At 52.9% G+C, this 23,251-nt stretch overlaps 16 non-coding genes across 16 annotated transcripts; 4 read left to right on the top strand and 12 right to left on the bottom strand.

Moving 5' to 3' along the window:
• Positions 1–988: 988 nt before the first annotated feature.
• On the bottom strand, positions 989–1,060 carry TRNAW-CCA (transfer RNA tryptophan (anticodon CCA)). The gene has a single exon. It is a non-coding gene; the product is annotated as a tRNA-Trp (tRNA).
• A 253-nt stretch (positions 1,061–1,313) lies between these two features.
• Positions 1,314–1,387, bottom strand: TRNAN-GUU (transfer RNA asparagine (anticodon GUU)). The gene has a single exon. It is a non-coding gene; the product is annotated as a tRNA-Asn (tRNA).
• A 2,173-nt stretch (positions 1,388–3,560) lies between these two features.
• TRNAN-GUU (transfer RNA asparagine (anticodon GUU)) lies at positions 3,561–3,634 on the bottom strand. The gene has a single exon. It is a non-coding gene; the product is annotated as a tRNA-Asn (tRNA).
• Positions 3,635–5,340: 1,706 nt separating this feature from the next.
• On the top strand, positions 5,341–5,411 carry TRNAG-GCC (transfer RNA glycine (anticodon GCC)). Its single transcript has one exon. It is a non-coding gene; the product is annotated as a tRNA-Gly (tRNA).
• A 71-nt stretch (positions 5,412–5,482) lies between these two features.
• Positions 5,483–5,554, bottom strand: TRNAW-CCA (transfer RNA tryptophan (anticodon CCA)). The gene has a single exon. It is a non-coding gene; the product is annotated as a tRNA-Trp (tRNA).
• Positions 5,555–7,729: 2,175 nt separating this feature from the next.
• On the bottom strand, positions 7,730–7,801 carry TRNAW-CCA (transfer RNA tryptophan (anticodon CCA)). The gene has a single exon. It is a non-coding gene; the product is annotated as a tRNA-Trp (tRNA).
• A 253-nt stretch (positions 7,802–8,054) lies between these two features.
• TRNAN-GUU (transfer RNA asparagine (anticodon GUU)) lies at positions 8,055–8,128 on the bottom strand. Its single transcript has one exon. It is a non-coding gene; the product is annotated as a tRNA-Asn (tRNA).
• A 2,172-nt stretch (positions 8,129–10,300) lies between these two features.
• Positions 10,301–10,374, bottom strand: TRNAN-GUU (transfer RNA asparagine (anticodon GUU)). Its single transcript has one exon. It is a non-coding gene; the product is annotated as a tRNA-Asn (tRNA).
• Positions 10,375–12,547: 2,173 nt separating this feature from the next.
• On the bottom strand, positions 12,548–12,621 carry TRNAN-GUU (transfer RNA asparagine (anticodon GUU)). The gene has a single exon. It is a non-coding gene; the product is annotated as a tRNA-Asn (tRNA).
• Positions 12,622–14,327: 1,706 nt separating this feature from the next.
• On the top strand, positions 14,328–14,398 carry TRNAG-GCC (transfer RNA glycine (anticodon GCC)). Its single transcript has one exon. It is a non-coding gene; the product is annotated as a tRNA-Gly (tRNA).
• A 71-nt stretch (positions 14,399–14,469) lies between these two features.
• On the bottom strand, positions 14,470–14,541 carry TRNAW-CCA (transfer RNA tryptophan (anticodon CCA)). Its single transcript has one exon. It is a non-coding gene; the product is annotated as a tRNA-Trp (tRNA).
• Positions 14,542–16,574: 2,033 nt separating this feature from the next.
• TRNAG-GCC (transfer RNA glycine (anticodon GCC)) lies at positions 16,575–16,645 on the top strand. The gene has a single exon. It is a non-coding gene; the product is annotated as a tRNA-Gly (tRNA).
• A 2,169-nt stretch (positions 16,646–18,814) lies between these two features.
• Positions 18,815–18,885, top strand: TRNAS-GCU (transfer RNA serine (anticodon GCU)). Its single transcript has one exon. It is a non-coding gene; the product is annotated as a tRNA-Ser (tRNA).
• Positions 18,886–18,956: 71 nt separating this feature from the next.
• TRNAW-CCA (transfer RNA tryptophan (anticodon CCA)) lies at positions 18,957–19,028 on the bottom strand. Its single transcript has one exon. It is a non-coding gene; the product is annotated as a tRNA-Trp (tRNA).
• Positions 19,029–21,202: 2,174 nt separating this feature from the next.
• TRNAW-CCA (transfer RNA tryptophan (anticodon CCA)) lies at positions 21,203–21,274 on the bottom strand. The gene has a single exon. It is a non-coding gene; the product is annotated as a tRNA-Trp (tRNA).
• Positions 21,275–21,527: 253 nt separating this feature from the next.
• TRNAN-GUU (transfer RNA asparagine (anticodon GUU)) lies at positions 21,528–21,601 on the bottom strand. Its single transcript has one exon. It is a non-coding gene; the product is annotated as a tRNA-Asn (tRNA).
• Between the last annotated feature and the right edge of the window lie 1,650 nt (positions 21,602–23,251).

Below are 23,251 nucleotides of genomic sequence, written 5' to 3'. Positions count from 1 at the left end.
CCCGGTCCCAGAGCTGCTGCCTTCTCTGCACTCTGGCTTGTAAGACTGCAGGCAAAGGCCCTCCCTGGCCCCTCAGCCAGATAGATACATTTACCTGCAGGGCTCAGCTTTGGTGAAAGATATTGGCGAGAGAGAGGAAAGGGGACGGCCCGTGGTGCACCCCCTATTTTGCATAGAACCACAGCCTCCTGGGAGGGCAGAGACATGAAGGTTCTCAGGGAAAGCCCTCCCAGGAGTGTTGAAGGGCAGGACGTGAAACACAGCAATCCCGGAATGGCCTGGTCTAAGATGCCTGTGCAATAGGCCTGGCCCTAGGCTTCCGGGGCTCTTCCTCGGCAGAGGCCCCAGTGGTATGAGCCCAACCAGGGCTGTGCCCGAGCAGGGCTGTAGGGCGCGTTGGGAGCGCGTTAGGGACGCGAAAGAGGGCGCAGGGCACAGAACTCTGCCCGTTTCTCCCCAGGATTTTGGGGAGGACAGGGAATCTGGCCAGGTCAGTGACTAGGCTTTCCCAGAAGGAAAGTCCAGTGACAGTGGCATGTTGTGAAACACAAGATTGCTGGTGGTCTGGAGGGTGCTTTCTGTCAGCCACTTCTCCCGGGAGCAGCCAGAGAGCAGGCTGATGTCGTGCTCTGTCAAGCACAACACTGGCCCCAAACCACTGTCCTTAGCAAAAGCAGAAACATTCATAGTTTCAGTCTCCTGCATCTGATTCCTGCCATCAGCATGTGAACGTTTGGCAGTCCAAGGCTTGCCATGCAAACTTTGTTCATAGGTGTCCCATGCGAATGCATGGGCCTCATCACTACTGTCTACGGCAGGGCTCTCTGCTCAGCCTATGTAAGTGAAGCATTGGTGGTTCAGTGGTAGAATTCTCGCCTGCCACGCGGGAGGCCTGGGTCCGATTCCCGGCCAATGCAAAGCGCCCTTCTTTTGGCTTTGCTTTAGAAGTCAGAGATATAGACTTGGTGGGGAAAAAAATGTCAAAGAGTGACCCCGACGTGATTTGAACACGCAACCTTCTGATCTGGAGTCAGACGCGCTACCGTTGCGCCACGAGGTCCCTGTGCATGCAGTTCTCAGCCCCGGATCAAGAAATGCTTCTGTGCCTTTTATTGGCCCTCAGTACGCCTGTGGTTAAAGTAGAAGGCTTGGTGGCCCGTTTCCAGTCCTATTGGTGGAAATGACTAGAGGTGAAGAGATGAGAGAAGATAGAAATGTTGAGATAGAGCATGTCACGCAGGCAAAGCGAGAGCTCTAAGAGCAAAGCCAGACAGCTGTGTTTTAATTCAGGACTTGATGTAGGCAAAAGCATACGTCCCTGGGTGGGCTTGAACCACCAACCTTTCGGTTAACAGCCGAACGCGCTAACCGATTGCGCCACAGAGACCAACCACCGCAGTGAGCGTGTTGGGACTCAATATATGTTTTTACCTTTGTGCTCCTGCCTGCAGCTCTAAGGTCCTGGCATAAGACAGGTAGGCTTAGACTCCATTGTGACATGTCTTACTTCTCTTAGAAGAAGGTTCTGAGTTGCCAGGCAGCTTATCTTCTGCCGGGCACACTTTCCTTTGCAGGCTTTCAGGTTGTGAATCCAGCACTGCTTAGGTGTCCATGTCAGACATGAGCAGCTCATTGAGCCCCACGGTGTGTTTTTTGTGGAGATACAACTCTCAGACTAGAGGGAGCAGGCGGGAAGTGGGTGAGACTCACACAGGGTGGGTGGGGCAGTTAAAGGATGTTATCTAATAGTGTAATCGAGGAGTTGGGTTTTTTGTGCACTACACTTTAACCAGCGATTCTTTCCAAAAGGAAATCCCAGGGCAGTACCCGCAATGAGTGGCATCCCCACACCCGAGGTTGCATTGTGGTAGCTGTTCCCTGAGCCCCTAGCCCCTGTCCCCATGTCGCCCTTTCTCCTCGTGTAACTCACCCCAGGTTCGGTGGCTCTGATACTTGCTGCTTCTGCTGCACGATCATCCCCATGATCTGGGCCTTTGTACGAAATGTCATGTAAGATGACATTATTCAGCACGGCGTTTGTCATTTGCTTGGTTGTCCTGTCACTGTTGGATGTTTTCTTGCGCAGACTACTGTCTAATGGTGGGAAGGCCACGAGACACGTGACTTTTCTCTTTCCTTGTTAGCATAGTTTCCTGCCACTGTCTTGGTGTGCTGCCAGCCTGTGAGACACGTGTCTTGCCCATCTCAGCTCCACTGTGGCATGTTAGATATGTCTTTGAGCAGAGTCCCGGTCCCAGAGCTGCTACCTTCTCTGCACTCTGGCTTGTAAGACTGCAGGCAAAGGCCCTCCCTGGCCCCTCAGCCAGATAGATACATTTACCTGCAGGGCTCAGCTTTGGTGAAAGATATTGGCGAGAGAGAGGAAAGGGGACGGCCCGTGGTGCACCCCCTATTTTGCATAGAACCACAGCCTCCTGGGAGGGCAGAGACATGAGGGTTCTCAGGGAAAGCCCTCCCAGGAGTGTTGAAGGGCAGGACGTGAAACACAGCAATCCCGGAATGGCCTGGTCTAAGATGCCTGTGCAATAGGCCTGGCCCTAGGCTTCCGGGGCTCTTCCTCGGCAGAGGCCCCAGTGGTATGAGCCCGACCAGGGCTGTGCCCGACCAGGGCTGTAGGGCGCGTTGGGAGCGCGTTAGGGACGCGAAAGAGGGCGCAGGGCGCAGAACTCTGCCCGTTTCTCCCCAGGATTTTGGGGAGGACAGGGAATCTGGCCAGGTCAGTGACTAGGCTTTCCCAGAAGGAAAGTCCAGTGACAGTGGCATGTTGTGAAACACAAGATTGCTGGTGGTCTGGAGGGTGCTTTCTGTCAGCCACTTCTCCCGGGAGCAGCCAGAGAGCAGGCTGATGTCGTGCTCTGTCAAGCACAACACTGGCCCCAAACCACTGTCCTTAGCAAAAGCAGAAACATTCATAGTTTCAGTCTCCTGCATCTGATTCCTGCCATCAGCATGTGAACGTTTGGCAGTCCAAGGCTTGCCATGCAAACTTTGTTCATAGGTGTCCCATGCGAATGCATGGGCCTCATCACTACTGTCTACGGCAGGGCTCTCTGCTCAGCCTATGTAAGTGAAGCATTGGTGGTTCAGTGGTAGAATTCTCGCCTGCCACGCGGGAGGCCTGGGTTCGATTCCCGGCCAATGCAAAGCGCCCTTCTTTTGGCTTTGCTTTAGAAGTCAGAGATATAGACTTGGTGGGGAAAAAAATGTCAAAGAGTGACCCCGACGTGATTTGAACACGCAACCTTCTGATCTGGAGTCAGACACGCTACCGTTGCGCCACGAGGTCCCTGTGCATGCAGTTCTCAGCCCCGGATCAAGAAATGCTTCTGTGCCTTTTATTGGCCCTCAGTACGCCTGTGGTTAAAGTAGAAGGCTTGGTGTCCCGTTTCCAGTCCTATTGGTGGAAATGACTAGAGGTGAAGAGATGAGAGAAGATAGAAATGTTGAGATAGAGCATGTCACGCAGGCAAAGCGAGAGCTCTAAGAGCAAAGCCAGACAGCTGTGTTTTAATTCAGGACTTGATGTAGGCAAAAGCATACGTCCCTGGGTGGGCTTGAACCACCAACCTTTCGGTTAACAGCCGAACGCGCTAACCGATTGCGCCACAGAGACCAACCACCGCAGTGAGCGTGTTGGGACTCAATATATGTTTTTACCTTTGTGCTCCTGCCTGCAGCTCTAAGGTCCTGGCATAAGACAGGTAGGCTTAGACTCCATTGTGACATGTCTTACTTCTCTTAGAAGAAGGTTCTGAGTTGCCAGGCAGCTTATCTTCTGCCGGGCACACTTTCCTTTGCAGGCTTTCAGGTTGTGAATCCAGCACTGCTTAGGTGTCCATGTCAGACATGAGCAGCTCATTGAGCCCCACGGTGTGTTTTTTGTGGAGATACAACTCTCAGACTAGAGGGAGCAGGCGGGAAGTGGGTGAGACTCACACAGGGTGGGTGGGGCAGTTAAAGGATGTTATCTAATAGTGTAATCGAGGAGTTGGGTTTTTTGTGCACTACACTTTAACCAGCGATTCTTTCCAAAAGGAAATCCCAGGGCAGTACCCGCAATGAGTGGCATCCCCACACCCGAGGTTGCATTGTGGTAGCTGTTCCCTGAGCCCCTAGCCCCTGTCCCCATGTCGCCCTTTCTCCTCGTGTAACTCACCCCAGGTTCGGTGGCTCTGATACTTGCTGCTTCTGCTGCGCGATCATCCCCATGATCTGGGCCTTTGTACGAAATGTCATGTAAGATGACATTATTCAGCACGGCGTTTGTCATTTGCTTGGTTGTCCTGTCACTGTTGGATGTTTTCTTGCGCAGACTACTGTCTAATGGTGGGAAGGCCACGAGACACGTGACTTTTCTCTTTCCTTGTTAGCATAGTTTCCTGCCACTGTCTTGGTGTGCTGCCAGCCTGTGAGACACGTGTCTTGCCCATCTCAGTTCCACTGTGGCATGTTAGATATGTCTTTGAGCAGAGTCCCGGTCCCAGAGCTGCTACCTTCTCTGCACTCTGGCTTGTAAGACTGCAGGCAAAGGCCCTCCCTGGCCCCTCAGCCAGATAGATACATTTACCTGCAGGGCTCAGCTTTGGTGAAAGATATTGGCGAGAGAGAGGAAAGGGGACGGCCCGTGGTGCACCCCCTATTTTGCATAGAACCACAGCCTCCTGGGAGGGCAGAGACATGAGGGTTCTCAGGGAAAGCCCTCCCAGGAGTGTTGAAGGGCAGGACGTGAAACACAGCAATCCCGGAATGGCCTGGTCTAAGATGCCTGTGCAATAGGCCTGGCCCTAGGCTTCCGGGGCTCTTCCTCGGCAGAGGCCCCAGTGGTATGAGCCCGACCAGGGCTGTGCCCGACCAGGGCTGTAGGGCGCGTTGGGAGCGCGTTAGGGACGCGAAAGAGGGCGCAGGGCGCAGAACTCTGCCCGTTTCTCCCCACGATTTTGGGGAGGACATGGAATCTGGCCAGGTCAGTGACTAGGCTTTCCCAGAAGGAAAGTCCAGTGACAGTGGCATGTTGTGAAACACAAAATTGCTGGTGGTCTGGAGGGTGCTTTCTGTCAGCCACTTCTCCCGGGAGCAGCCAGAGAGCAGGCTGATGTCGTGCTCTGTCAAGCACAACACTGGCCCCAAACCACTGTCCTTAGCAAAAGCAGAAACATTCATAGTTTCAGTCTCCTGCATCTGATTCCTGCCATCAGCATGTGAACGTTTGGCAGTCCAAGGCTTTCCATGCAAACTTTGTTCATAGGTGTCCCATGCGAATGCATGGGCCTCATCACTACTGTCTACGGCAGGGCTCTCTGCTCAGCCTATGTAAGTGAAGCATTGGTGGTTCAGTGGTAGAATTCTCGCCTGCCACGCGGGAGGCCCGGGTTCGATTCCCGGCCAATGCAAAGCGCCCTTCTTTTGGCTTTGCTTTAGAAGTCAGAGATATAGACTTGGTGGGGAAAAAAATGTCAAAGAGTGACCCCGACGTGATTTGAACACGCAACCTTCTGATCTGGAGTCAGACGCGCTACCGTTGCGCCACGAGGTCCCTGTGCATGCAGTTCTCAGCCCCGGATCAAGAAATGCTTCTGTGCCTTTTATTGGCCCTCAGTACGCCTGTGGTTAAAGTAGAAGGCATGGTGGCCCGTTTCCAGTCCTATTGGTGGAAATGACTAGAGGTGAAGAGATGAGAGAAGATAGAAATGTTGAGATAGAGCATGTCACGCAGGCAAAGCGAGAGCTCTAAGAGCAAAGCCAGACAGCTGTGTTTTAATTCAGGACTTGATGTAGGCAAAAGCATACATCCCTGGGTGGGCTTGAACCACCAACCTTTCGGTTAACAGCCGAACGCGCTAACCGATTGCGCCACAGAGACCAACCACCGCAGTGAGCGTGTTGGGACTCAATATATGTTTTTACCTTTGTGCTCCTGCCTGCAGCTCTAAGGTCCTGGCATAAGACAGGTAGGCTTAGACTCCATTGTGACATGTCTTACTTCTCTTAGAAGAAGGTTCTGAGTTGCCAGGCAGCTTATCTTCTGCCGGGCACACTTTCCTTTGCAGGCTTTCAGGTTGTGAATCCAGCACTGCTTAGGTGTCCATGTCAGACATGAGCAGCTCATTGAGCCCCACTGTGTGTTTTTTGTGGAGATACAACTCTCAGACTAGAGGGAGCAGGCGGGAAGTGGGTGAGACTCACACAGGGTGGGTGGGGCAGTTAAAGGATGTTATCTAATAGTGTAATCGAGGAGTTGGGTTTTTTGTGCACTACACTTTAACCAGCGATTCTTTCCAAAAGGAAATCCCAGGGCAGTACCCGCAATGAGTGGCATCCCCACACCCGAGGTTGCATTGTGGTAGCTGTTCCCTGAGCCCCTAGCCCCTGTCCCCATGTCGCCCTTTCTCCTCGTGTAACTCACCCCAGGTTCGGTGGCTCTGATACTTGCTGCTTCTGCTGCGCGATCATCCCCATGATCTGGGCCTTTGTACGAAATGTCATGTAAGATGACTTTATTCAGCACGGCGTTTGTCATTTGCTTGGTTGTCCTGTCACTGTTGGATGTTTTCTTGCGCAGACTACTGTCTAATGGTGGGAAGGCCACGAGACACGTGACTTTTCTCTTTCCTTGTTAGCATAGTTTCCTGCCACTGTCTTGGTGTGCTGCCAGCCTGTGAGACACGTGTCTTGCCCATCTCAGCTCCACTGTGGCATGTTAGATATGTCTTTGAGCAGAGTCCCGGTCCCAGAGCTGCTACCTTCTCTGCACTCTGGCTTGTAAGACTGCAGGCAAAGGCCCTCCCTGGCCCCTCAGCCAGATAGATACATTTACCTGCAGGACTCAGCTTTGGTGAAAGATATTGGCGAGAGAGAGGAAAGGGGACGGCCCGTGGTGCACCCCCTATTTTGCATAGAACCACAGCCTCCTGGGAGGGCAGAGACATGAAGGTTCTCAGGGAAAGCCCTCCCAGGAGTGTTGAAGGGCAGGACGTGAAACACAGCAATCCCGGAATGGCCTGGTCTAAGATGCCTGTGCAATAGGCCTGGCCCTAGGCTTCCGGGGCTCTTCCTCGGCAGAGGCCCCAGTGGTATGAGCCCAACCAGGGCTGTGCCCGAGCAGGGCTGTAGGGCGCGTTGGGAGCGCGTTAGGGACGCGAAAGAGGGCGCAGGGCACAGAACTCTGCCCGTTTCTCCCCAGGATTTTGGGGAGGACAGGGAATCTGGCCAGGTCAGTGACTAGGCTTTCCCAGAAGGAAAGTCCAGTGACAGTGGCATGTTGTGAAACACAAGATTGCTGGTGGTCTGGAGGGTGCTTTCTGTCAGCCACTTCTCCCGGGAGCAGCCAGAGAGCAGGCTGATGTCGTGCTCTGTCAAGCACAACACTGGCCCCAAACCACTGTCCTTAGCAAAAGCAGAAACATTCATAGTTTCAGTCTCCTGCATCTGATTCCTGCCATCAGCATGTGAACGTTTGGCAGTCCAAGGCTTGCCATGCAAACTTTGTTCATAGGTGTCCCATGCGAATGCATGGGCCTCATCACTACTGTCTACGGCAGGGCTCTCTGCTCAGCCTATGTAAGTGAAGCATTGGTGGTTCAGTGGTAGAATTCTCGCCTGCCACGCGGGAGGCCTGGGTCCGATTCCCGGCCAATGCAAAGCGCCCTTCTTTTGGCTTTGCTTTAGAAGTCAGAGATATAGACTTGGTGGGGAAAAAAATGTCAAAGAGTGACCCCGACGTGATTTGAACACGCAACCTTCTGATCTGGAGTCAGACGCGCTACCGTTGCGCCACGAGGTCCCTGTGCATGCAGTTCTCAGCCCCGGATCAAGAAATGCTTCTGTGCCTTTTATTGGCCCTCAGTACGCCTGTGGTTAAAGTAGAAGGCTTGGTGGCCCGTTTCCAGTCCTATTGGTGGAAATGACTAGAGGTGAAGAGATGAGAGAAGATAGAAATGTTGAGATAGAGCATGTCACGCAGGCAAAGCGAGAGCTCTAAGAGCAAAGCCAGACAGCTGTGTTTTAATTCAGGACTTGATGTAGGCAAAAGCATACGTCCCTGGGTGGGCTTGAACCACCAACCTTTCGGTTAACAGCCGAACGCGCTAACCGATTGCGCCACAGAGACCAACCACCGCAGTGAGCGTGTTGGGACTCAATATATGTTTTTACCTTTGTGCTCCTGCCTGCAGCTCTAAGGTCCTGGCATAAGACAGGTAGGCTTAGACTCCATTGTGACATGTCTTACTTCTCTTAGAAGAAGGTTCTGAGTTGCCAGGCAGCTTATCTTCTGCCGGGCACACTTTCCTTTGCAGGCTTTCAGGTTGTGAATCCAGCACTGCTTAGGTGTCCATGTCAGACATGAGCAGCTCATTGAGCCCACTGTGTGTTTTTTGTGGAGATACAACTCTCAGACTAGAGGGAGCAGGCGGGAAGTGGGTGAGACTCACACAGGGTGGGTGGGGCAGTTAAAGGATGTTATCTAATAGTGTAATCGAGGAGTTGGGTTTTTTGTGCACTACACTTTAACCAGCGATTCTTTCTAAAAGGAAATCCCAGGGCAGTACCCGCAATGAGTGGCATCCCCACACCCGAGGTTGCATTGTGGTAGCTGTTCCCTGAGCCCCTAGCCCCTGTCCCCATGTCGCCCTTTCTCCTCGTGTAACTCACCCCAGGTTCGGTGGCTCTGATACTTGCTGCTTCTGCTGCGCGATCATCCCCATGATCTGGGCCTTTGTACGAAATGTCATGTAAGATGACTTTATTCAGCACGGCGTTTGTCATTTGCTTGGTTGTCCTGTCACTGTTGGATGTTTTCTTGCGCAGACTACTGTCTAATGGTGGGAAGGCCACGAGACACGTGACTTTTCTCTTTCCTTGTTAGCATAGTTTCCTGCCACTGTCTTGGTGTGCTGCCAGCCTGTGAGACACGTGTCTTGCCCATCTCAGCTCCACTGTGGCATGTTAGATATGTCTTTGAGCAGAGTCCCGGTCCCAGAACTGCTGCCTTCTCTGCACTCTGGCTTGTAAGACTGCAGGCAAAGGCCCTCCCTGGCCCCTCAGCCAGATAGATACATTTACCTGCAGGGCTCATCTTTGGTGAAAGATATTGGTGAGAGAGAGGAAAGGGGACGGCCCGTGGTGCACCCCCTATTTTGCATAGAACCACAGCCTCCTGGGAGGGCAGAGACATGAGGGTTCTCAGGGAAAGCCCTCCCAGGAGTGTTGAAGGGCAGGACGTGAAACACAGCAATCCCGGAATGGCCTGGTCTAAGATGCCTGTGCAATAGGCCTGGCCCTAGGCTTCCGGGGCTCTTCCTCGGCAGAGGCCCCAGTGGTATGAGCCCGACCAGGGCTGTGCCCGACCAGGGCTGTAGGGCGCGTTGGGAGCGCGTTAGGGACGCGAAAGAGGGCGCAGGGCGCAGAACTCTGCCCGTTTCTCCCCAGGATTTTGGGGAGGACAGGGAATCTGGCCAGGTCAGTGACTAGGCTTTCCCAGAAGGAAAGTCCAGTGACAGTGGCATGTTGTGAAACACAAGATTGCTGGTGGTCTGGAGGGTGCTTTCTGTCAGCCACTTCTCCCGGGAGCAGCCAGAGAGCAGGCTGATGTCGTGCTCTGTCAAGCACAACACTGGCCCCAAACCACTGTCCTTAGCAAAAGCAGAAACATTCATAGTTTCAGTCTCCTGCATCTGATTCCTGCCATCAGCATGTGAACGTTTGGCAGTCCAAGGCTTGCCATGCAAACTTTGTTCATAGGTGTCCCATGCGAATGCATGGGCCTCATCACTACTGTCTACGGCAGGGCTCTCTGCTCAGCCTATGTAAGTGAAGCATTGGTGGTTCAGTGGTAGAATTCTCGCCTGCCACGCGGGAGGCCTGGGTTCGATTCCCGGCCAATGCAAAGCGCCCTTCTTTTGGCTTTGCTTTAGAAGTCAGAGATATAGACTTGGTGGGGAAAAAAATGTCAAAGAGTGACCCCGACGTGATTTGAACACGCAACCTTCTGATCTGGAGTCAGACACGCTACCGTTGCGCCACGAGGTCCCTGTGCATGCAGTTCTCAGCCCCGGATCAAGAAATGCTTCTGTGCCTTTTATTGGCCCTCAGTACGCCTGTGGTTAAAGTAGAAGGCTTGGTGTCCCGTTTCCAGTCCTATTGGTGGAAATGACTAGAGGTGAAGAGATGAGAGAAGATAGAAATGTTGAGATAGAGCATGTCACGCAGGCAAAGCGAGAGCTCTAAGAGCAAAGCCAGACAGCTGTGTTTTAATTCAGGACTTGATGTAGGCAAAAGCATACGTCCCTGGGTGGGCTTGAACCACCAACCTTTCGGTTAACAGCCGAACGCGCTAACCGATTGCGCCACAGAGACCAACCACCGCAGTGAGCGTGTTGGGACTCAATATATGTTTTTACCTTTGTGCTCCTGCCTGCAGCTCTAAGGTCCTGGCATAAGACAGGTAGGCTTAGACTCCATTGTGACATGTCTTACTTCTCTTAGAAGAAGGTTCTGAGTTGCCAGGCAGCTTATCTTCTGCCGGGCACACTTTCCTTTGCAGGCTTTCAGGTTGTGAATCCAGCACTGCTTAGGTGTCCATGTCAGACATGAGCAGCTCATTGAGCCCCACGGTGTGTTTTTTGTGGAGATACAACTCTCAGACTAGAGGGAGCAGGCGGGAAGTGGGTGAGACTCACACAGGGTGGGTGGGGCAGTTAAAGGATGTTATCTAATAGTGTAATCGAGGAGTTGGGTTTTTTGTGCACTACACTTTAACCAGCGATTCTTTCCAAAAGGAAATCCCAGGGCAGTACCCGCAATGAGTGGCATCCCCACACCCGAGGTTGCATTGTGGTAGCTGTTCCCTGAGCCCCTAGCCCCTGTCCCCATGTCGCCCTTTCTCCTCGTGTAACTCACCCCAGGTTCGGTGGCTCTGATACTTGCTGCTTCTGCTGCACGATCATCCCCATGATCTGGGCCTTTGTACGAAATGTCATGTAAGATGACATTATTCAGCACGGCGTTTGTCATTTGCTTGGTTGTCCTGTCACTGTTGGATGTTTTCTTGCGCAGACTACTGTCTAATGGTGGGAAGGCCACGAGACACGTGACTTTTCTCTTTCCTTGTTAGCATAGTTTCCTGCCACTGTCTTGGTGTGCTGCCAGCCTGTGAGACACGTGTCTTGCCCATCTCAGCTCCACTGTGGCATGTTAGATATGTCTTTGAGCAGAGTCCCGGTCCCAGAGCTGCTACCTTCTCTGCACTCTGGCTTGTAAGACTGCAGGCAAAGGCCCTCCCTGGCCCCTCAGCCAGATAGATACATTTACCTGCAGGGCTCAGCTTTGGTGAAAGATATTGGCGAGAGAGAGGAAAGGGGACGGCCCGTGGTGCACCCCCTATTTTGCATAGAACCACAGCCTCCTGGGAGGGCAGAGACATGAGGGTTCTCAGGGAAAGCCCTCCCAGGAGTGTTGAAGGGCAGGACGTGAAACACAGCAATCCCGGAATGGCCTGGTCTAAGATGCCTGTGCAATAGGCCTGGCCCTAGGCTTCCGGGGCTCTTCCTCGGCAGAGGCCCCAGTGGTATGAGCCCGACCAGGGCTGTGCCCGACCAGGGCTGTAGGGCGCGTTGGGAGCGCGTTAGGGACGCGAAAGAGGGCGCAGGGCGCAGAACTCTGCCCGTTTCTCCCCAGGATTTTGGGGAGGACAGGGAATCTGGCCAGGTCAGTGACTAGGCTTTCCCAGAAGGAAAGTCCAGTGACAGTGGCATGTTGTGAAACACAAGATTGCTGGTGGTCTGGAGGGTGCTTTCTGTCAGCCACTTCTCCCGGGAGCAGCCAGAGAGCAGGCTGATGTCGTGCTCTGTCAAGCACAACACTGGCCCCAAACCACTGTCCTTAGCAAAAGCAGAAACATTCATAGTTTCAGTCTCCTGCATCTGATTCCTGCCATCAGCATGTGAACGTTTGGCAGTCCAAGGCTTGCCATGCAAACTTTGTTCATAGGTGTCCCATGCGAATGCATGGGCCTCATCACTACTGTCTACGGCAGGGCTCTCTGCTCAGCCTATGTAAGTGAAGCATTGGTGGTTCAGTGGTAGAATTCTCGCCTGCCACGCGGGAGGCCTGGGTTCGATTCCCGGCCAATGCAAAGCGCCCTTCTTTTGGCTTTGCTTTAGAAGTCAGAGATATAGACTTGGTGGGGAAAAAAATGTCAAAGAGTGACCCCGACGTGATTTGAACACGCAACCTTCTGATCTGGAGTCAGACACGCTACCGTTGCACCACGAGGTCCCTGTGCATGCAGTTCTCAGCCCCGGATCAAGAAATGCTTCTGTGCCTTTTATTGGCCCTCAGTACGCCTGTGGTTAAAGTAGAAGGCTTGGTGTCCCGTTTCCAGTCCTATTGGTGGAAATGACTAGAGGTGAAGAGATGAGAGAAGATAGAAATGTTGAGATAGAGCATGTCACGCAGGCAAAGCGAGAGCTCTAAGAGCAAAGCCAGACAGCTGTGTTTTAATTCAGGACTTGATGTAGGCAAAAGCATACGTCCCTGGGTGGGCTTGAACCACCAACCTTTCGGTTAACAGCCGAACGCGCTAACCGATTGCGCCACAGAGACCAACCACCGCAGTGAGCGTGTTGGGACTCAATATATGTTTTTACCTTTGTGCTCCTGCCTGCAGCTCTAAGGTCCTGGCATAAGACAGGTAGGCTTAGACTCCATTGTGACATGTCTTACTTCTCTTAGAAGAAGGTTCTGAGTTGCCAGGCAGCTTATCTTCTGCCGGGCACACTTTCCTTTGCAGGCTTTCAGGTTGTGAATCCAGCACTGCTTAGGTGTCCATGTCAGACATGAGCAGCTCATTGAGCCCCACGGTGTGTTTTTTGTGGAGATACAACTCTCAGACTAGAGGGAGCAGGCGGGAAGTGGGTGAGACTCACACAGGGTGGGTGGGGCAGTTAAAGGATGTTATCTAATAGTGTAATCGAGGAGTTGGGTTTTTTGTGCACTACACTTTAACCAGCGATTCTTTCCAAAAGGAAATCCCAGGGCAGTACCCGCAATGAGTGGCATCCCCACACCCGAGGTTGCATTGTGGTAGCTGTTCCCTGAGCCCCTAGCCCCTGTCCCCATGTCGCCCTTTCTCCTCGTGTAACTCACCCCAGGTTCGGTGGCTCTGATACTTGCTGCTTCTGCTGCGCGATCATCCCCATGATCTGGGCCTTTGTACGAAATGTCATGTAAGATGACATTATTCAGCACGGCGTTTGTCATTTGCTTGGTTGTCCTGTCACTGTTGGATGTTTTCTTGCGCAGACTACTGTCTAATGGTGGGAAGGCCACGAGACACGTGACTTTTCTCTTTCCTTGTTAGCATAGTTTCCTGCCACTGTCTTGGTGTGCTGCCAGCCTGTGAGACACGTGTCTTGCCCATCTCAGTTCCACTGTGGCATGTTAGATATGTCTTTGAGCAGAGTCCCGGTCCCAGAGCTGCTACCTTCTCTGCACTCTGGCTTGTAAGACTGCAGGCAAAGGCCCTCCCTGGCCCCTCAGCCAGATAGATACATTTACCTGCAGGGCTCAGCTTTGGTGAAAGATATTGGCGAGAGAGAGGAAAGGGGACGGCCCGTGGTGCACCCCCTATTTTGCATAGAACCACAGCCTCCTGGGAGGGCAGAGACATGAGGGTTCTCAGGGAAAGCCCTCCCAGGAGTGTTGAAGGGCAGGACGTGAAACACAGCAATCCCGGAATGGCCTGGTCTAAGATGCCTGTGCAATAGGCCTGGCCCTAGGCTTCCGGGGCTCTTCCTCGGCAGAGGCCCCAGTGGTATGAGCCCGACCAGGGCTGTGCCCGACCAGGGCTGTAGGGCGCGTTGGGAGCGCGTTAGGGACGCGAAAGAGGGCGCAGGGCGCAGAACTCTGCCCGTTTCTCCCCACGATTTTGGGGAGGACATGGAATCTGGCCAGGTCAGTGACTAGGCTTTCCCAGAAGGAAAGTCCAGTGACAGTGGCATGTTGTGAAACACAAAATTGCTGGTGGTCTGGAGGGTGCTTTCTGTCAGCCACTTCTCCCGGGAGCAGCCAGAGAGCAGGCTGATGTCGTGCTCTGTCAAGCACAACACTGGCCCCAAACCACTGTCCTTAGCAAAAGCAGAAACATTCATAGTTTCAGTCTCCTGCATCTGATTCCTGCCATCAGCATGTGAACGTTTGGCAGTCCAAGGCTTTCCATGCAAACTTTGTTCATAGGTGTCCCATGCGAATGCATGGGCCTCATCACTACTGTCTACGGCAGGGCTCTCTGCTCAGCCTATGTAAGTGAAGCATTGGTGGTTCAGTGGTAGAATTCTCGCCTGCCACGCGGGAGGCCCGGGTTCGATTCCCGGCCAATGCAAAGCGCCCTTCTTTTGGCTTTGCTTTAGAAGTCAGAGATATAGACTTGGTGGGGAAAAAAATGTCAAAGAGTGACCCCGACGTGATTTGAACACGCAGCCTTCTGATCTGGAGTCAGACGCGCTACCGTTGCGCCACGAGGTCCCTGTGCATGCAGTTCTCAGCCCCGGATCAAGAAATGCTTCTGTGCCTTTTATTGGCCCTCAGTACGCCTGTGGTTAAAGTAGAAGGCATGGTGGCCCGTTTCCAGTCCTATTGGTGGAAATGACTAGAGGTGAAGAGATGAGAGAAGATAGAAATGTTGAGATAGAGCATGTCACGCAGGCAAAGCGAGAGCTCTAAGAGCAAAGCCAGACAGCTGTGTTTTAATTCAGGACTTGATGTAGGCAAAAGCATACATCCCTGGGTGGGCTTGAACCACCAACCTTTCGGTTAACAGCCGAACGCGCTAACCGATTGCGCCACAGAGACCAACCACCGCAGTGAGCGTGTTGGGACTCAATATATGTTTTTACCTTTGTGCTCCTGCCTGCAGCTCTAAGGTCCTGGCATAAGACAGGTAGGCTTAGACTCCATTGTGACATGTCTTACTTCTCTTAGAAGAAGGTTCTGAGTTGCCAGGCAGCTTATCTTCTGCCGGGCACACTTTCCTTTGCAGGCTTTCAGGTTGTGAATCCAGCACTGCTTAGGTGTCCATGTCAGACATGAGCAGCTCATTGAGCCCCACTGTGTGTTTTTTGTGGAGATACAACTCTCAGACTAGAGGGAGCAGGCGGGAAGTGGGTGAGACTCACACAGGGTGGGTGGGGCAGTTAAAGGATGTTATCTAATAGTGTAATCGAGGAGTTGGGTTTTTTGTGCACTACACTTTAACCAGCGATTCTTTCCAAAAGGAAATCCCAGGGCAGTACCCGCAATGAGTGGCATCCCCACACCCGAGGTTGCATTGTGGTAGCTGTTCCCTGAGCCCCTAGCCCCTGTCCCCATGTCGCCCTTTCTCCTCGTGTAACTCACCCCAGGTTCGGTGGCTCTGATACTTGCTGCTTCTGCTGCGCGATCATCCCCATGATCTGGGCCTTTGTACGAAATGTCATGTAAGATGACTTTATTCAGCACGGCGTTTGTCATTTGCTTGGTTGTCCTGTCACTGTTGGATGTTTTCTTGCGCAGACTACTGTCTAATGGTGGGAAGGCCACGAGACACGTGACTTTTCTCTTTCCTTGTTAGCATAGTTTCCTGCCACTGTCTTGGTGTGCTGCCAGCCTGTGAGACACGTGTCTTGCCCATCTCAGCTCCACTGTGGCATGTTAGATATGTCTTTGAGCAGAGTCCCGGTCCCAGAGCTGCTACCTTCTCTGCACTCTGGCTTGTAAGACTGCAGGCAAAGGCCCTCCCTGGCCCCTCAGCCAGATAGATACATTTACCTGCAGGACTCAGCTTTGGTGAAAGATATTGGCGAGAGAGAGGAAAGGGGACGGCCCGTGGTGCACCCCCTATTTTGCATAGAACCACAGCCTCCTGGGAGGGCAGAGACATGAGGGTTCTCAGGGAAAGCCCTCCCAGGAGTGTTGAAGGGCAGGACGTGAAACACAGCAATCCCGGAATGGCCTGGTCTAAGATGCCTGTGCAATAGGCCTGGCCCTAGGCTTCCGGGGCTCTTCCTCAGCAGAGGCCCCAGTGGTATGAGCCCGACCAGGGCTGTGCCCGACCAGGGCTGTAGGGCGCGTTGGGAGCGCGTTAGGGACGCGAAAGAGGGCGCAGGGCGCAGAACTCTGCCCGTTTCTCCCCAGGATTTTGGGGAGGACAGGGAATCTGGCCAGGTCAGTGACTAGGCTGTCCCAGAAGGAAAGTCCAGTGACAGTGGCATGTTGTGAAACACAAGATTGCTGGTGGTCTGGAGGGTGCTTTCTGTCAGCCACTTCTCCCGGGAGCAGCCATAGAGCAGGCTGATGTCGTGCTCTGTCAAGCACAACACTGGCCCCAAACCACTGTCCTTAGCAAAAGCAGAAACATTCATAGTTTCAGTCTCCTGCATCTGATTCCTGCCATCAGCATGTGAACGTTTGGCAGTCCAAGGCTTTCCATGCAAACTTTGTTCATAGGTGTCCCATGCGAATGCATGGGCCTCATCACTACTGTCTACGGCAGGGCTCTCTGCTCAGCCTATGTAAGTGAAGCATTGGTGGTTCAGTGGTAGAATTCTCGCCTGCCACGCGGGAGGCCCGGGTTCGATTCCCGGCCAATGCAAAGCGCCCTTCTTCTGGCTTTGCTTTAGAAGTCAGAGATATAGACTTGGGGGGGAAAAAAATGTCAAAGAGTGACCCTGACGTGATTTGAACACGCAACCTTCTGATCTGGAGTCAGACGCGCTACCGTTGCGCCACGAGGTCCCTGTGCATGCAGTTCTCAGCCCCGGATCAAGAAATGCTTCTGTGCCTTTTATTGGCCCTCAGTACGCCTGTGGTTAAAGTAGAAGGCATGGTGGCCCGTTTCCAGTCCTATTGGTGGAAATGACTAGAGGTGAAGAGATGAGAGAAGATAGAAATGTTGAGATAGAGCATGTCACGCAGGCAAAGCGAGAGCTCTAAGAGCAAAGCCAGACAGCTGTGTTTTAATTCAGGACTTGATGTAGGCAAAAGCATACGTATCTGGGTGGGCTTGAACCACCAACCTTTCGGTTAACAGCCGAACTCGCTAACCAATTGCGCCACAGAGACCAACCACAGCAGTGAGCGTGTTGGGACTCAATATATGTTTTTACCTTTGTGCTCCTGCCTGCAGCTCTAAGGTCCTGGCATAAGACAGGTAGGCTTAGACTCCATTGTGACATGTCTTACTTCTCTTAGAAGAAGGTTCTGAGTTGCCAGGCAGCTTATCTTCTGCCGGGCACACTTTCCTTTGCAGGCTTTCAGGTTGTGAATCCAGCACTGCTTAGGTGTCAATGTCAGACATGAGCAGCTCATTGAGCCCCACTGTGTGTTTTTTGTGGAGATACAACTCTCAGACTAGAGGGAGCAGGCGGGAAGTGGGTGAGACTCACACAGGGTGGGTGGGGCAGTTAAAGGATGTTATCTAATAGTGTAATCGAGGAGTTGGGTTTTTTGTGCACTACACTTTAACCAGCGATTCTTTCTAAAAGGAAATCCCAGGGCAGTACCCGCAATGAGTGGCATCCCCACACCCGAGGTTGCATTGTGGTAGCTGTTCCCTGAGCCCATAGCCCCTGTCCCCATGTCGCCCTTTCTCCTCGTGTAACTCACCCCAGGTTCGGTGGCTCTGATACTTGCTGCTTCTGCTGCGCGATCATCCCCATGATCTGGGCCTTTGTACGAAATGTCATGTAAGGTGACTTTATTCAGCACGGCGTTTGTCATTTGCTTGGTTGTCCTGTCACTGTTGGATCTTTTCTTGCGCAGACTACTGTCTAATGGTGGGAAGGCCACGTGACTTTTCTCTTTCCTTGTTAGCATAGTTTCCTGCCACTGTCTTGGTGTGCTGCCAGCCTGTGAGACACGTGTCTTGCCCATCTCAGCTCCACTGTGGCATGTTAGATATGTCTTTGAGCAGAGTCCCGGTCCCAGAGCTGCTGCCTTCTCTGCACTCTGGCTTGTAAGACTGCAGGCAAAGGCCCTCCCTGGCCCCTCAGCCAGATAGATACATTTACCTGCAGGGCTCAGCTTTGGTGAAAGATATTGGCGAGAGAGAGGAAAGGGGACGGCCCGTGGTGCACCCCCTATTTTGCATAGAACCACAGCCTCCTGGGATGGCAGAGACATGAGGGTTCTCAGGGAAAGCCCTCCCAGGAGTGTTGAAGGGCAGGACGTGAAACACAGCAATCCCGGAATGGCCTGGTCTAAGATGCCTGTGGAATAGGCCTGGCCCTAGGCTTCCGGGGCTCTTCCTCGGCAGAGGCCCCAGTAGTATGAGCCCGACCAGGGCTGTGCCCGACCAGGGCTGTAGGGCGCGTTGGGAGCGCGTTAGGGACGCGAAAGAGGGTGCAGGGCGCAGAACTCTGCCCGTTTCTCCCCACGATTTTGGGGAGGACAGGGAATCTGGCCAGGTCAGTGACTAGGCTTTCCCAGAAGGAAAGTCCAGTGACAGTGGCATGTTGTGAAACACAAGATTGCTGGTGGTCTGGAGGGTGCTTTCTGTCAGCCACTTCTCCCGGGAGCAGCCAGAGAGCAGGCTGATGTCGTGCTCTGTCAAGCACAACACTGGCCCCAAACCACTGTCCTTAGCAAAAGCAGAAACATTCATAGTTTCAGTCTCCTGCATCTGATTCCTGCCATCAGCATGTGAACGTTTGGCAGTCCAAGGCTTGCCATGCAAACTTTGTTCATAGGTGTCCCATGCGAATGCATGGGCCTCATCACTACTGTCTACGGCAGGGCTCTCTGCTCAGCCTATGTAAGTGAAGCATTGGTGGTTCAGTGGTAGAATTCTCGCCTGCTGCGCGGGAGGCCCGGGTTCGATTCCCGGCCAATGCAAAGCGCCCTTCTTTTGGCTTTGCTTTAGAAGTCAGAGATATAGACTTGGTGGGGAAAAAAATGTCAAAGAGTGACCCCGACGTGATTTGAACACGCAACCTTCTGATCTGGAGTCAGACGCGCTACCGTTGCGCCACGAGGTCCCTGTGCATGCAGTTCTCAGCCCCGGATCAAGAAATGCTTCTGTGCCTTTTATTGTCCCTCAGTACGCCTGTGGTTAAAGTAGAAGGCTTGGTGTCCCGTTTCCAGTCCTATTGGTGGAAATGACTAGAGGTGAAGAGATGAGAGAAGATAGAAATGTTGAGATAGAGCATGTCACGCAGGCAAAGCGAGAGCTCTAAGAGTAAAGCCAGACAGCTGTGTTTTAATTCAGGACTTGATGTAGCCAAAGCATACGTCCCTGGGTGGGCTTGAACCACCAACCTTTCGGTTAACAGCCAAACGCGCTAACCGATTGCGCCACAGAGACCAACCACCACAGTGAGCGTGTTGGGACTCAATATATGTTTTTACCTTTGTGCTCCTGCCTGCAGCTCTAAGGTCCTGGCATAAGACAGGTAGGCTTAGACTCCATTGTGACATGTCTTACTTCTCTTAGAAGAAGGTTCTGAGTTGCCAGGCAGCTTATCTTCTGCCGGGCACACTTTCCTTTGCAGGCTTTCAGGTTGTGAATCCAGCACTGCTTAGGTGTCCATGTCAGACATGAGCAGCTCATTGAGCCCCACTGTGTGTTTTTTGTGGAGATACAACTCTCAGACTAGAGGGAGCAGGCGGGAAGTGGGTGAGACTCACACAGGGTGGGTGGGGCAGTTAAAGGATGTTATCTAATAGTGTAATCGAGGAGTTGGGTTTTTTGTGCACTACACTTTAACCAGCGATTCTTTCTAAAAGGAAATCCCAGGGCAGTACCCGCAATGAGTGGCATCCCCACACCCGAGGTTGCATTGTGGTAGCTGTTCCCTGAGCCCCTAGCCCCTGTCCCCATGTCGCCCTTTCTCCTCGTGTAACTCACCCCAGGTTCGGTGGCTCTGATACTTGCTGCTTCTGCTGCGCGATCATCCCCATGATCTGGGCCTTTGTACGAAATGTCATGTAAGATGACTTTATTCAGCACGGCGTTTGTCATTTGCTTGGTTGTCCTGTCACTGTTGGATGTTTTCTTGCGCAGACTACTGTCTAATGGTGGGAAGGCCACGAGACACGTGACTTTTCTCTTTCCTTGTTAGCATAGTTTCCTGCCACTGTCTTGTTGTGCTGCCTGCCTGTGAGACACGTGTCTTGCCCATCTCAGCTCCACTGTGGCATGTTAGATATGTCTTTGAGCAGAGTCCCGGTCCCAGAGCTGCTGCCTTCTCTGCACTCTGGCTTGTAAGACTGCAGGCAAAGGCCCTCCCTGGCCCCTCAGCCAGATAGATACATTTACCTGCAGGGCTCAGCTTTGGTGAAAGATATTGGCGAGAGAGAGGAAAGGGGACGGCCCGTGGTGCACCCCCTATTTTGCATAGAACCACAGCCTCCTGGGAGGGCAGAGACATGAGGGTTCTCAGGGAAAGCCCTCCCAGGAGTGTTGAAGGGCAGGACGTGAAACACAGCAATCCCGGAATGGCCTGGTCTAAGATGCCTGTGCAATAGGCCTGGCCCTAGGCTTCCGGGGCTCTTCCTCGGCAGAGGCCCCAGTAGTATGAGCCCGACCAGGGCTGTGCCCGACCAGGGCTGTAGGGCGCGTTGGGAGCGCGTTAGGGACGCGAAAGAGGGTGCAGGGCGCAGAACTCTGCCCGTTTCTCCCCACGATTTTGGGGAGGACAGGGAATCTGGCCAGGTCAGTGACTAGGCTTTCCCAGAAGGAAAGTCCAGTGACAGTGGCATGTTGTGAAACACAAGATTGCTGGTGGTCTGGAGGGTGCTTTCTGTCAGCCACTTCTCCCGGGAGCAGCCAGAGAGCAGGCTGATGTCGTGCTCTGTCAAGCACAACACTGGCCCCAAACCACTGTCCTTAGCAAAAGCAGAAACATTCATAGTTTCAGTCTCCTGCATCTGATTCCTGCCATCAGCATGTGAACGTTTGGCAGTCCAAGGCTTGCCATGCAAACTTTGTTCATAGGTGTCCCATGCGAATGCATGGGCCTCATCACTACTGTCTACGGCAGGGCTCTCTGCTCAGCCTATGTAAGTGAAGCATTGGTGGTTCAGTGGTAGAATTCTCGCCTGCCGCGCGGGAGGCCCGGGTTCGATTCCCGGCCAATGCAAAGCGCCCTTCTTTTGGCTTTGCTTTAGAAGTCAGAGATATAGACTTGGTGGGGAAAAAAATGTCAAAGAGTGACCCCGACGTGATTTGAACACGCAACCTTCTGATCTGGAGTCAGACGCGCTACCGTTGCGCCACGAGGTCCCTGTGCATGCAGTTCTCAGCCCCGGATCAAGAAATGCTTCTGTGCCTTTTATTGTCCCTCAGTACGCCTGTGGTTAAAGTAGAAGGCTTGGTGTCCCGTTTCCAGTCCTATTGGTGGAAATGACTAGAGGTGAAGAGATGAGAGAAGATAGAAATGTTGAGATAGAGCATGTCACGCAGGCAAAGCGAGAGCTCTAAGAGCAAAGCCAGACAGCTGTGTTTTAATTCAGGACTTGATGTAGGCAAAAGCATACGTCCCTGGGTGGGCTTGAACCACCAACCTTTCGGTTAACAGCCGAACGCGCTAACCGATTGCGCCACAGAGACCAACCACCACAGTGAGCGTGTTGGGACTCAATATATGTTTTTACCTTTGTGCTCCTGCCTGCAGCTCTAAGGTCCTGGCATAAGACAGGTAGGCTTAGACTCCATTGTGACATGTCTTACTTCTCTTAGAAGAAGGTTCTGAGTTGCCAGGCAGCTTATCTTCTGCCGGGCACACTTTCCTTTGCAGGCTTTCAGGTTGTGAATCCAGCACTGCTTAGGTGTCCATGTCAGACATGAGCAGCTCATTGAGCCCCACTGTGTGTTTTTTGTGGAGATACAACTCTCAGACTAGAGGGAGCAGGCGGGAAGTGGGTGAGACTCACACAGGGTGGGTGGGGCAGTTAAAGGATGTTATCTAATAGTGTAATCGAGGAGTTGGGTTTTTTGTGCACTACACTTTAACCAGCGATTCTTTCTAAAAGGAAATCCCAGGGCAGTACCCGCAATGAGTGGCATCCCCACACCCGAGGTTGCATTGTGGTAGCTGTTCCCTGAGCCCATAGCCCCTGTCCCCATGTCGCCCTTTCTCCTCGTGTAACTCACCCCAGGTTCGGTGGCTCTGATACTTGCTGCTTCTGCTGCGCGATCATCCCCATGATCTGGGCCTTTGTACGAAATGTCATGTAAGATGACTTTATTCAGCACGGCGTTTGTCATTTGCTTGGTTGTCCTGTCACTGTTGGATGTTTTCTTGCGCAGACTACTGTCTAATGGTGGGAAGGCCACGAGACACGTGACTTTTCTCTTTCCTTGTTAGCATAGTTTCCTGCCACTGTCTTGTTGTGCTGCCTGCCTGTGAGACACGTGTCTTGCCCATCTCAGCTCCACTGTGGCATGTTAGATATGTCTTTGAGCAGAGTCCCGGTCCCAGAGCTGCTGCCTTCTCTGCACTCTGGCTTGTAAGACTGCAGGCAAAGGCCCTCCCTGGCCCCTCAGCCAGATAGATACATTTACCTGCAGGGCTCAGCTTTGGTGAAAGATATTGGCGAGAGAGAGGAAAGGGGACGGCCCGTGGTGCACCCCCTATTTTGCATAGAACCACAGCCTCCTGGGAGGGCAGAGACATGAGGGTTCTCAGGGAAAGCCCTCCCAGGAGTGTTGAAGGGCAGGACGTGAAACACAGCAATCCCGGAATGGCCTGGTCTAACATGCCTGTGCAATAGGCCTGGCCCTAGGCTTCCGGGGCTCTTCCTCGGCAGAGGCCCCAGTAGTATGAGCCCGACCAGGGCTGTGCCCGACCAGGGCTGTAGGGCGCGTTGGGAGCGCGTTAGGGACGCGAAAGAGGGTGCAGGGCGCAGAACTCTGCCCGTTTCTCCCCACGATTTTGGGGAGGACAGGGAATCTGGCCAGGTCAGTGACTAGGCTTTCCCAGAAGGAAAGTCCAGTGACAGTGGCATGTTGTGAAACACAAGATTGCTGGTGGTCTGGAGGGTGCTTTCTGTCAGCCACTTCTCCCGGGAGCAGCCAGAGAGCAGGCTGATGTCGTGCTCTGTCAAGCACAACACTGGCCCCAAACCACTGTCCTTAGCAAAAGCAGAAACATTCATAGTTTCAGTCTCCTGCATCTGATTCCTGCCATCAGCATGTGAACGTTTGGCAGTCCAAGGCTTGCCATGCAAACTTTGTTCATAGGTGTCCCATGCGAATGCA

This window comes from Pleurodeles waltl, chromosome 4_1, assembly GCF_031143425.1.
Source record: "Pleurodeles waltl isolate 20211129_DDA chromosome 4_1, aPleWal1.hap1.20221129, whole genome shotgun sequence".
Classification (NCBI taxonomy): domain Eukaryota; kingdom Metazoa; phylum Chordata; class Amphibia; order Caudata; family Salamandridae; genus Pleurodeles; species Pleurodeles waltl.
This window is presented reverse-complemented; position numbering and strand designations above follow the sequence as displayed.